The sequence below is a fragment of the Lithobates pipiens genome, unplaced genomic scaffold, assembly GCF_037356315.1.
Source record: "Lithobates pipiens isolate NorthernLeopardFrog02 unplaced genomic scaffold, aLitPip1_a1.2 Scaffold_19, whole genome shotgun sequence".
NCBI classification, from domain to species: domain Eukaryota; kingdom Metazoa; phylum Chordata; class Amphibia; order Anura; family Ranidae; genus Lithobates; species Lithobates pipiens.
The window spans coordinates 80203901-80217462 of record NW_027507764.1 but is presented as its reverse complement, the minus strand read 5'-3'; the positions used below and the strand labels follow the sequence as shown (position 1 = coordinate 80217462).

General features: G+C 43.2%; 1 protein-coding gene across 2 annotated transcripts in view; it reads left to right on the top strand.

Moving 5' to 3' along the window:
• LOC143996111 (phosphatidylinositol 5-phosphate 4-kinase type-2 alpha) overlaps nucleotides 1-84 on the top strand; it is a 179344-nt gene extending 179260 nt beyond the window's left edge. For both annotated transcript variants that reach the window (XM_077490958.1, XM_077490959.1), the window contains exon 10: nucleotides 1-84. This exon is cut by the window's left edge and continues 1024 nt beyond it. The gene's annotated coding sequence lies outside the window, so the exon portion shown is untranslated.
• The last annotated feature ends 13478 nt before the right edge of the window (nucleotides 85-13562 follow it).

Genomic DNA, 13562 nt, shown 5'->3' with positions numbered 1-13562 from the left:
CTGTAATCTTCACGTCTGTATCCTAATATGTTCCATAGATGTTATTTTCATGTGTTACAATTGGAAATACAGCAATTGTATGGATTCAGTGTCTGGCTGCTTTTGAGATTTAATTTCAGGCTTAAGAGAGTCATTTTGAGCCTTTTGTCTCAGATTTTGTGCTTGATAAGTCAAATTTGGTGTTTGATTTCTGTTTCATATAAATGTTACGTCTGTGGATGAATGTATGAGTTAACAATTTATGAATATGCTCTTATCCTGTTTAGTCTTGTAAGGCCCCTTTCACATGTCATTGGTTCAAAGAAAAAACGTATTCAGTTTAGGTCAGTTTGCACATCCATTTTCAGTTCAGTTTACATCCGTTTATATTCAGTTTACATCCGTTTTTGCATTTGTATTTTTTTTTTGCAGAAACCAATCAGAGGTAAGAGACAAAATATGCTTCTTTCCTAAAAATGGACATAGATGGAATGTTACGTTTCAATGGATATGGACGTTGGCTGTTGCATTAAAAAAAAAGAAAAAACAGACCTGAATGGACATGGATGATATAAACAGATGATCATCCGTTTACATCCACCCCTAGACCTACATTGTGGTTCAGTCAGGATTCATCTGAAAAACTGACAGATGGATGTGTGAAAGGGTCCTAATGAACTGGTTCCTGGGAATAGTAGATTCTTTCTCTACAAGCATGTCCTTCACCAAAAGTCCAACAGAAGAAGCAACCTATATTTCTTTAGGTTTATTAAGAAAAATGTCAAAGTAAAACTAGGAAAAACTTTTTTCATTTTGGGTAGGGTAGAGTTTTTTTCCCCATCTGTGTCTCATTGGGGAGATTTCTGCTTTGCGTTCTGACTGGTAGCCAAATCAGGAAGTGAAATCCTTCCAGAGTCATCAGAACTAGTGGAACATTTCCACTCTTTCTGTTCCAGGACAACCCACAATTTGGAATTTTCCTTTACTTTTGCTAATAATCGTAAAGAGGGTGAATCTCCCTAATGGGACACAGACCACAATAAAAAGCAAACAGATGCTCTAATCCCTCTCCACCCTATCCAAAACTAAAAAATGTTTTGCCTTTTAGCTATACAGTAAAACCTTGGATTGCGAACATAATTCGTTCCAGAAACGTCCTTGTAATCTAAAACACTCGTATATCAAAACTAATTTCCCCATAAGAAATAATGAAAACTCAGATGATTTGTTCCACAACCATTATTCTTATAAAAATAATTACAGGAATACAAAATACAGTATAACGTCATAAGAGCTACAGGGTATAAAAGAGAAGACCGTTACCACACTGCCGTGACCTGAAAGTTGGCACGACTTTGCCAGGCAACTTCAGGGAATGCTTGGGATAATCTTCCTGTAATCTCGGATCCAAATTACAACAATTAAGATAAGAATCCGGCTTGGAGGTACCTTCCATTAGAGTCTATGGTCACAAGTCAGATAGAAGTCGCCTTAAAGTAGTATAGTACAGTAGAGCCTTTTTTAAATTCGGAGCGACTTCCGTAGTGCTAATTAAGACAGCCATCATTGACTAAAATGGGATTTCACATGTCACGCGACTTGGAGTCTCACAAGTCGGATCCCAAGTCGCGGGAGTGTGAACCAAGCCTTATACTCAGTTGTGACATGATGCTACTCGTATTGCAAGACCTCCCTCATTTATCAAGTTAAAATTTATAAAAAGATTCTGCTCTGCCCAAACACTCATAGACCAAGTTTCTGGCAATCCAAGGGTTTACTGTACTTTAAATATCATTAGACCCTTTCTTACTGCCTGTTCCAGTAGAACCTATCAGTAGGACAGGAAGTCAGGAAGTCAAAAAAAATATTTGCAGTGGGAGCACAAACACCAGTAAAAACCCAAGAGATTCCAGCACCTTCCTTCTCTATTAAGAAAGCTTTTTTGTGTCCCCATTGAAGATGTCCTTTAACATCCTGTTACTTGTTACTTTTATATTGTATCAAAGCAACATGATAGAAACTGAAATTCCCCATGAAGCAGTATGGGCTCTTGAGGTAGTTCTTACTTACTGTGTACACTGGGAAATGTAAGAACTGGATCTATGGAAGGTTCTGTCCATGGTTAAGGAACAGTGTTTTATTTTTTTTAAATAAATTTGGCGTCATCTTTATCTGGTCTCCCAAGCACATGCCATATATCAATTTTCTGTAATCATCATTATTATGTTTTATTTGTATTGAAATATGAATCAAAAACCCAATATTGATCACCATGGCAGACATTTTTAATTCATCTAAAAATAATGTTTTCCCATTGGGCATACGTGTGTAGCTTCAATTAGGGCTTATGCACACTGCATCTCAAAGAAGCAGCTCCTACCGACTTTTGACCTCTCATTTTTCTCTGCGTGGAAACTCCCCTCCATGTTAGCCAGTGTCCTTGCACACTATGGCTTTTGTAGGAGTTTACAGGCATATGCTCCTACATGCAGAAAAAACCCTACTAAACTTTGTTTTTGAGAGGAGCTTTCGAGCAGAAAAAACACCTAAGTGCCCAAAAATGTGTAAAAAAGGGCTCATGCACACTGCAGCTCAAAAAAAAAAGCAGTTTTTACAGGCATTTGAGCTTCTATTTCAACTTGAACAAGCTTGTGCTTTTTTGAGCTCTTTTGCACATTTTTATTAAGCTTTTTTAAAGCCTTTGTAAAGGCAGAAGATAAAAAGCCTTCTTTGTGTAGCAGTCTCCCTAATACCTGATCCCCCCTCTATCCAGCAATGTTGCACGAGTACATCAGCTGTCCGGGACTCTCCCTCCAGACTGCTCAGCTCGGGTGCCCCCATAGCAAACTGCTTACTGTGGGGGCACTCAACAGGAGGAAGGGACCCGAGAAGAGAAGGATCCAGGCTGTTCTGTGCAAAACCACTGCGCAGAGCAGGTAAGTATAACATTGAGACTCTACGCTCCTTTGAGGTTTTTTGAGCCTAAACGTTTTTTCTCATTTGTTCATTGACAGACACAGCCTTCTTTATTCAGAACCATAGGGTTATATTGCACCCTAGAGGAGTAGGACACTAGGCAGAAAGAAGACTTGGCTATGCCCATGGGCAGTCCTAGGTGATATACAGCCCCCCTCTCTGCTATAGGCCTTCAGTTTTTTTTCTTTCTTTCTGCCTAGTCAGGAGTAAAGACCTAGTTCCCTGCTGAGATCTCTAGTCCTGGCAATTTTTATTCCTGTTTGTTGTTTTTCCTGGATTTTCCCGTTGAGATATACAATCAACTGCCAGGCTGGGCGATGGGCTGCACATTCGATTCAGTGGTCACCCCAGTCTGGCCAGCGAGCGTGCGCAGACCGCAGCTACACACTAGGTCAGCCGCAACATAGCCCCACTGGACAGGGCTGGCCATGCGAATTAAATGTCTCGCGAGGTCGCATATGACTGGGTCTTGGCTCAAGTCCCTTATGGCCGACAGCCCCCCCACTTCGGAGGCAAGGAGGTTCTGTCTGAAGCGCTGCCCGCTTGGTCCTGGTATGGTGAGTAAATGTCCCCCTCTCCCCTTAGGGTGTTTTTGTGGTGGACACGGGCCCCTCCCCATGTTGGTCGGTCCTGCGGGTCCCCTCTGTCCCTGCACCCTCTTTTCCTGGCCCTGGAGGTTCCATTGATAACCCCCCTTTCCCCCTCCTCCCTCCATATGGGGTAGTGGGTCCTGAGGGACGGGGTTGAGTACTGGTGGGCTGGGGGTGCGCACCGACTAGGTGCTGTGCTTACCGGGGGTACACATGACTTCCTGTGCCCTGTTTTCTTCTCCCTTGGATGCCACGTGTGTGCATACATCTTAGGCAGCAAGCGGTGGGGTGATGAGTCTGGGGGATCCCTCCTCTTTGCTGCAGGTGGGGTGTCCTGGTGGTCCGGTACCACTACCAGGGTGGAGGTGTCTCATTATAATGGTCACTCTTGGTGTGGGGCTCTTTTTTTCTCTCCTATGGAGTCTCTGGAGCATGATTCCCCACCTGACCCCCCTGTCAGAGGCTGCAGTTCCCTCGGGGTCCCAGTCATCCATTGGAAGCCCTGGGGTCCTTTGTGTCCTGAGTGAAGGTGGGTCTTGGGTGGCAGATTAGCAAGAAGCATCCCCCGCCTTCCCCTGCTTCATCTGTCTTGTCATATCCTGAATCTGATTCGGTTGCCATGGACTGGGCCCACCCTGCGGTGTCTGTGGCTGAGCTCCTAGATCTTTCGGATAGTGTGAATGATTCCTCTGCCCCAGTGGCTGCGCACGAGAGAGCGCTGGTGGACGCACTGATTGCTTCTATGTCCGAAACGTTAAAAATGGAGGATGCAGCTGCGGTGGAGGTGCCGGTCCCCTTTGGCACCCACACGCTGCCACGCGCAGCAAAAGTGTTCATTTATCCCTCCTTTTTTGACAAGTTTTCTTATAGACTTTTGTGTATAAAGAATGGGAGCGTCCAAAACTCCCCTTTGTGATCACAAAGTGTTTCGCTGTGCATTATCCCTTTCTCGGTTGAACAAAACTGCTATGATTCTGGTTGAGGAATCTCTGGACTTTAACCACTAGAGATCCACGCTATAGCCCAATGACGGCTACACCTGCTTTGCCGGGACGACGTCTATTGACGTCGTCCCGTGCACGAGCTGCCTGCGCGGCGCGCTCTGTGATTGGCGAGTCTATGAGACTCGTCTGATCGTGGATTGGAGCAAGGGGTTGATCCCGACCCCTTACCACGTGATCAGCTGTCAGCCAATGACAGCTGATCATGTGACACAACAGAGCCGGTAATCGGCTATTTTTCCTCCTCGCGCTGACAGCACGAGGAGAGAAAAAAAAAGCAGATCACCAGCGGCCTTGCGAGGGAGTTCAGTCCCGATCACGGCCAGCTCATCAGTGCCCACCTGCCCCCTGCCGGTGCCACCCAGATATTAAAGTGCCACCCATCAGTGCCCACAGTGCCACCCATCAGTGCCCACAATCTTCCTCAACAACAGTGCTGCACCTCAGTGCCACATATCCGTGCCCATCAGTGTCATCTACCAGTGCCCATCAGTGCCGCCCAGCAGTGCCACCTATCAGTGCCCATCAGTCCCATCTATCAGTGCCCCTTAGTGCCACCCATCCGTGCCACCTATCAGTGCCATCTTATCTTTGCCCATCAGTGCCGCCTTATCTGTGCCCATCAGTACTGCCTTATCTGTGCCTATCGGTGCCACCTTAACTGTGCCCACCAGTGCAGCCTATCGGTGCCCACCAGTGCCGCCTCATCAGCGCATTTCAATGAAGGAGAAAAATTACCTGTTTGCAAAATTTTATAACAAACTATTAAACATTATTTTTTTATTTTGCATCTTTTTTTGTTTAGCAAAAAATAAAACTCCCAGCTGTAATTAAATACCACCAAAAGAAAGCTCTAGTTGTGGGAAAAAATAATAAAAATTTCATTTGGGTACAGTGTTGTATGGCCGCGCAATTGTCATTCAAAGTGCATCAGCGCTGAAAGCTGAAAATTGGTCTGGGCAGGAGGGGAGTTTAAGTGCCCAGTAAGCAAGTGGTTAAAGACCCGGCTGACAGGATGAGAGTCTCTGAGCCGCAGTATTTTTTCTATTGCGGGTTCGGTGCTTCGGCCTGTTTTAGCTATTGCTCTGGTGTCGCAATCGCTGACAGAATGGGCGAAGCTGTTGCGCAGTGACCTGGAAGGTAACCAGTTTCCTCCTGCCTTCACAAACTTAGCGGACCAACTGGTTCAGGGGCTGCAGTTTGTCTGCGATGCCTCTAAAATGGCCCTAGCTGATCTTCCCTTTCAAGGCGATTGTTTTGTTTGGGGCCACTCTGGATGATATCATTAAGAGTATCACGGGGGAAGAGTTTTGTGGCCAGGTCTCGGGACCCTCTGGCGCATGCCTCAGACGTTCTGATCGATCCGTGGGGCCGGTATCGTCTGATCTACGCCTTTCCTCCTCTCAAGCTTCTGCTGTGGCTGTTGTACACAATCAAGGCCGAAGGAATTCCGGTCATTCTAGTGGCCCCGGACTGGCCTTAATGGCCCTGGTACGCTGACCTGGTGCGTCTGGTCGCAGACGCCCTGGCGTCTGCTTCTCAGGGAGGACCTGCTATCCCAAGGCCTTGAGTGCTGTCAAGGACCAGGTGTCAGCCTTGGCAGTTTTCTTTCAACTCTCCCTGGCTTTGCATTCACTGGTGCGTACCTTCAATCAGGGAGTGCGACCGAAGCCTCCGTTTCAAAATATTTGAGAAATTCCCCTGCTCATGCTATCACAGAAGGTGGCCTTCTTGGTGGCTATTACTTCTGCTCGCAGGGTGTCAGAGTTGGCGGCACTAGCCTGTCACATGCCCTATCTGGTGATTCATAAGGGCAAGGTGGTGCTTCGTCCTTGTCCTTCATTCCTTCCAAAGGTTGTCTCTGATTTCCATTTAAATGAAGACATTGTGTTACCTTCGCTGTGTCCCAGGCCACAACATCCAAGGGAATTTGCCTTGCACACCTTAGATGTGGTACGGGCAATCAGGGTGTATTTGGCAGCCACCGAGTCCTTTCAAAAGTCAGACTCCCTGTTTGTGATCATGGACGGACCAAAGAAGGGGCTGTCTGCTTCCTCTGTGACCATTTCTAGATGGATCAGACAAACGGTGACTCAGGCCTATTCTAGCAAGGGTCGGGTTCCTCCCTTCCCGGAGAAGGCGCACTCTACTCGGGCACTGAGTGCCTCCTGGGCCTTCTGTCATTAGGCGTCAGTGACGCAAGTTTGCAAGGCAGGCACCTTGGTTTACAAGATGGGTGTGCTGGCATCTGCGGCTGCTTCTTCTTTTGGCCACAATGTTCTGTAGGCTGTGGTCTAGAGGGTTTCAGGTTGAGCTCCAGTTGTTCTCGCTGAGCTCCAGGTTGTCTGGTTGTCCTGTGTTGTTTTTTTTTTTTTGTTTGTTTTGTTAGTTTTTTTGTTGGCTGCTCCACCCCTCATGTTTGGCACTGCTTTGGGATATCCCTATGGTTCTGAATAAAGAAGGCTGTGTCTGTCAATGATGAATGAGAAAATAGAGAAACCGATTTTACGGTAAGTCAAAAATCCTGAGTGCATTGACAGACACAGCACCTGCCCCTCTATGGAGTTGTTAATACTTCTAGTACTGCTTGTTGCATAACTTAAGGCTTATAGCAGAGAGGTGGGTGTATATCGCCTAGGACTGCCCATGGGCATAGCCAAGTCTTTTTTCTGCCTAGTGTCCTCCTCCTGTAGGGGACAATATAACCCTATGGTTCTGAATAAAGAAGGCTGTATCTCTCAATGAACTCAGAGAAACAGATTTTACGGTAAGTCAAAAATCCTATTTTATTCCACAAACCCTCTCCTCACCTAAGTTTTCAAGCTTCTTTGTGCTCTTCCCTCACATCCTTTCGTAAATTTTTGGGCACTCAGGTGTCTTTTCTGATCGAAAAGCTACTCTCAAAAAATGAGTATAATGGGGTTGTTCTGCCTATAGGAGCATATTTCTGTAAACTTCTGAACAAGCCATAGTGTGCATGGACACTTTGGCTAACATGGATGGGAGCGTCCAGGCAGAAAAAATGACCGCTCAAGAGCCTGTTGGAGCTGCTTCTTTGAGCTTTTTCGTGTTTTGGGCTCATGCACACTGCATCCCAAAGAACCATGAAAATGCACAAGTAAAGGTAAAATGAGCTCAGGGGAGGGTTTGTAAAAAAAACAACAAAAAACGCTTCTGCACAAAAAAGTTCAAAGAAGCTCAAGTAAAAACATACAAAACAGTACAAGCTTCTTCAAGCTCTTAGGCAGAGAAATAAAATCTCAAATGCCTGCAAAAGCAGCTTTTTCTTTTTTTTTTTTTGAGCTGCAGTGTGCATGAGACCTAGTCATATAAAAGTCATATTTTACAATTGTAAAACATATATAAAAAGTTCGTTAATCTAATTTATGTAAACCTGTAATCCATTTTCAGATGGCTCCACAAGATGGCAAAGCAGACATCCCAACAATGAGCCATGCAACAATGAGATGTGCTATTGTCTACTAATACAGTAAATCTGATTTGGTTATACAGTTGTGCTCATAAGTTTACATACCCTGGTGGAATTTATGATTGTGTGGCCATTTTTCAGAGAATATGAATGATAACACAAACTTTTCTTTCACTCGTGGTTAGTGTTTGGCTGAAGCCATTTATTATCAATCAACTGTGCTTACTCTTTTTAAATCACAATGGCAACATAAACGACCGAAATGACCCAGATCAAAAGTTTACATACCTCAGTTCTTAATACCGTGTATTGCCTCCTTTAACATCAATGACAGCTTGAGGTATTTTGTGGATGAGGCTCTTTATCTTCTCAGATTATAAAACTGCCCATTCCTCTTGGCAAAAAGCCTCCCGTTCCTGTAAATTATTGGGCTGTCTTGAATGAACTGCACGTTTGAGATCTCCCCAGAGTGGCTCAATGATATTGAAGTCAGGAGACTGAGATGGCCCCTCCAGAAACTTCACTTTTATTTTGCTGTAGCCAATGACAGGTTGACTTGGCCTTGTGTTTTAGATTATTGTCATGTTGGAATGTCCAAGTACATCCCATGTGCAGTTTCCTGGCTGATGAATGCAAATGTTTCTCCAGTATTTTTTTGATAACATACTGCATTCATCTTGCTAACAATTTTGACCAAATTTCCTGTGCCTTTTGTAGCTCACACATCACCAAAACATCAGCGATCCACCTCTGTACCTTTCATCATAGGCCTTGTTGGCCTTGTTTATGGTTGTGGCCAAATAGCTCAATTTTAGTCTCGTCACTCCAAATTACTTTGTACCAGAAGGTTTGAGGCTAGTCTCTGTGTTCTTTGGCGTATTGTAAGTGGGATACTTTGTGGCATGTGCGTAGTAATGGCTTTCTTCTGGCGACTCGACCATGCAGCCCATCTTTCTTCATGTGCCTCCTTATTGTGCATCTTGAAACAGCTACACCACATGTTTTTTAGAGAGTACTGTATTTCACCTGAAGTTATTTGTGGGTTTTTCTTTGCATCCCAAACAATTTTCCTGGCAGTTGTGGCTGAAATTTTAGTTGGTCTACCTGACCATGATTTGGTTTCAACAGAACCCCTCATTTTCTACTTCTTGATTAGAGTTTGAACACAGCTGCTTGGCCTTCTCAATTCCTTGGATATCTTTTTATATTCCTTTTCCTGTTTTATACAGTTCAACTACCTTTTCTCCGCAGATCCTTTGACAATTCTTTTGCTTTCCCCATGACTCAGAATCAAGAAACGTCAGTGAAGCACCAGGTGAAAGATGCAAGGGTCTGTGAGGAGTCCAGAAACGTATTGAACTTTTTTTTTATATATATATATATATATATATATATATATATATATATATATATATATATATATACACACACACAATAATTACACACAGATTGCAGGTGAGAATGGTTACCATTTTAATAGCAATTCAACCCCCTTTGTGTCAACTTGTGTGCATGTTATCAGGCCAAAATCAGCAGGGTATGTAAACTTTTTTGATCAGGGTCATTTGGGTAGTTTCTGTTGTCATTATGATTTTAAAGCAGGGTTTCTCAACCAGGGTTCCTCCAGAGGTTGCTAGGGGTTCCTTGAGAAATGAGAATTTCTGCCTCTCAGATAAGTTTCCAGTGACACATTTGATCTTTTTAGCTATCTGTAAGGGGGTAATTCTTCTCAGTGACCACAAGTGTAAGGGGCATGCTTACCACTGACCATCACGCTAATGTATCATGAGTTGTAGACTTAGTCATTTTAGCAGGGGTTCCTTGAGACTGGAAAGTTATTTTAAGGGTTCCTCTGTTGAAAAGGTTGAGAGGCTGATTTAAAGAGTAAACACAGTTGACTAATAATAAATGGCTTCAGCCAAACACTAACCATAAGTGAGAGAAATGTTTTTGTGTTATTCATATTCTCTAAAAAATGGCAAAGAAATCATAAATTAGTATGTAAACTTATGAGCACAACTGTATGTAATCATAGTTGTCTCTAAATGTTCTATATCAATGCTAAGCTATGTAATTTTTCTAAAGAAATGACTGATACCTAATTATACAATATTAGTTGGTATTTTCTCATTCATGGTACTATGGTGATAGAATAACCTGTTTTGCACTGCATTAATCAAAATAGTACATAGGCCTAGTGTTGTCTCAGTATATTATATGCTGGTGGTAGAGTACTCATAACTGCATCCATAAAGATGGTATATAAGGCTAGTATTGCCTTAATATATTGTATGCGTGTGTCAGGGTACTCATAATAAATAATGGGAGCTTATGTTGAAAACATTCCAAATGACCATCTGTGTTACACCTGTGCACTCAAAGGCCAGAGTAGTCCTGCATACATAGACTTTAGTGGCATATAGCCAGCCACAGTTTGGGGATGATGCTGTGCTGAATTTCTGGATCAACCACTGTTGGTTGTCTAACAAACATGGAGTATGGCTTGCTACCTGTTATCCCTTGTCAATGAGTGCTTCCACATTCACCAAACCACTAGTACCAATGTCCTGGCGAAAAAGTTGGAGGAATAGGTCAGGTGGTTTGCAAACCAAATGTCACTGCATTCATGCCATTGTATGCCGAAAGTCATTGTATCCTTATATCTGGAGTTCACTGGCAGGGAACACACCAGGCCAAATATACTCTGATGCCTTTTGGCTCATATACTGTAGGTACTTCCTCAAAGGGGATGTTGCCAGAGGGAGACGGTGCATCAGGACTGCAGTGGTGTAGAGAACTTCCATAGGTTTCTGGATATACACTAATCAACTATAAAATTATGACTACCAACCATAACTCATCAAGGCATGAACTCCACTAGACCACTGAAGGTATGCTATGATATCTGGTAGAAGATCCTTTAAATCATGTAATTTTCTAGATGGGGCCTCCCTGCATTGGATTTGTTTTTCCAGCACATCCCACAGATCCTTGACTGGATTGTGATCTGGAGAATTTAAGTTTAATTGCTGTGGTCTCTGTACAATTACTTAAGCCTCATAAACACGGTACGATTGTTGGCAAGGGGTTATCTGTTCAGACTGTTGTCCTAAAATCTTACCGTTAGTACACTCCTTTTGACAATTGTTGTCCAACTTTCGGCCAACAAATGTTGGATGGCAGTAAATTTTCGGCATACAATGGTTTGACGTCAGATTTTCGTATGGTCAGTACACAAATCCATCATACAAAAGTTGAATGTACAAATGTATGCTCTGAATCGAGGCTCACCAAACACTAAATTAGCAGAAAGGGCCCAAAGGGTGGTGCTCAAGAAATGAAATTCCTCATAGTACGTCACTACGTTTGTGTTTGTGGCATGACAATTGTATACCATTAGTATGCAAGACAAGATCCTGGCACACGCCCTTTTGACAAAAATCAGACACTCGGTTGGCCAACAATCGTACCTTGTGTATGAGGCTTAAGTTTGGTGTGGCAAAGCTGTAGACATTAATTACAAGGAAATATGCTAGGTGGTTTCCATTTGATGAGGTGCTCCTAAATATGCCAGATTTAGCCCTGGTTCACACTGGAGCCTTTTGTCAAATCGGCAGCAATTGCCGTCAATGGCACCATCCTAATCACACGGATTTCAAAGAGTAGTTTCTGTGCTACGTTTTGCGATTTTGGGCTGCAATTTACATTGACATCTGTGCAGGAATCTGCACAGATGTCTGTGAAATCATGGCCGAAATCGGGACTGACATGTGGGAGTGAAATTGTGCGAGTTCTGCTGAACTCGCACAGCTTCATTCCCACAGCTCAGTGGGAACCTGGGCTCATTCTGATCAGTCACACTATCACTTTCTGCTGTTTGTGTTCCAGGCGAACAAAGATCTAACTAAACCTGTAACAAACCTCTTCAATTTCCACAATGTGATAACAGCCATTTACAGGATAGTACAGCTGTGGCTTGTCTTAGAATCTAGTGCCAAAAAAGGATCCTCCCTTTTATGAACTTACAGCCAAAGTGCTAAAAATTAGTGACAGGACTGAAACACCTCATTGGTAAATTCTGACATAACAGTCCCGCTCCGAGAAATGCCCTTGGATACGGATTCGGCCCAAGATGGCTGGTGCAGTAATCTAATGACACCCATGCACTGTCCTGAACGAGGTTGAATACAATGTTCTTGTGCTTTCAGAGACATTCAGGTTTAATGTATCAAAAAAGTTCTCCCAAAGAACAAGATTTCATTTTCAATAGTCCTAAAGCTGTAGCCTTCATTAAAATGATACCTGGTGATTTACATATGAAGCTCTTTGTGCAGGTTCAGCAACACTCTGTTCCAGTCTCCTAACTTTGTTCCTGTGTTGTCACCCTGTAACAGGTTCTCCCAAGAGAGACTACAAGCAGTACCAACACACTTTGCACAGACATGTCCAGCCTCTACACCATCTGGGAACCCTCCCTGAGAAATGGATGTACATCAATTGTATGCATGTAGACAGGAAGTGGTTGGAGGAAATCAGATTTACTGATATGCAACAATATATGGAAACCCCCCCCCCCCCTGAAAACTGTATATTAAAGTGGTTGTAATGGCTTAAGTTTTTTTTTTCTATGTTTGAAGGTAGAAAACCTTCTGTGTGCCCCCACAGCCCCAATTTTCAACTGAGCCCACTCTCGGTCCAGCAATGTGTATGAGAGCCTCGGCTGTCTTGGGACTCCCTCTCATTGGCCGAGACAGCAGCAGGGGCCATTGGCTCCTACTGCCGTCAATCACAGTCAGTAAGCCAATGGGTGGGGCCAAGCCATGGCTCTATGTGTCTTATGGAGACATAGAGCAGAGCTTGGGAGTGAACACACACCAAATCTGGTGCAGCTGTGCATGATAGCCAATCCGCTTCTAACTTCAGCTTGTTCAATTAGACCTTGGCAATAAAACCTGGAAGCTGATTGGTTTCTATGCACAGCTGCTACAGGTTTTGCACTCTCCAGCTTCAGTAAATTTACCCCACGTGGCACAGACATGGTCAAATGTTGAACTTATCAGCAAGCCCTTCCAGAGTAATGATGTGCAGGTGATACCAGAGTGAGTAGACAGAAAGGGACTAAAAGAAGCTAGAGGAGATCAGCAGCACTGAGATGCTAGGAAGGATAAAAAAAAAGGTGAAAACAGTATTTTATAAAAAGAAAACCAATGCAGTTGTTTATGAAACACAGTTGTGTTAGCAAATTAAATTTCATCCCGTTAGGGCTTACAATCACTTTGAACACTTAATAATTCAGCTTTTTTTCCCCCAAAAATATGTTATGTTAAAAATTATTGAACTACATCAGTTTTACACTCCTAATATTCTAATTCTTATAGTCTAAACACACCCTTTTTATTTAGTATAATAGTAAAAATATATATAATTTTTATCATAGTAGTAAAAAAACTTTACAATAAAATGCATTGAAATATTAAACTTTTTAACTTTACATTCTCAAATTCATCATTTGTTTTTGCTATACATACTTATTGTGGGTTATTTCAGGCTACCAGTTATGTAGTATGATTGTTACATTGACACTCT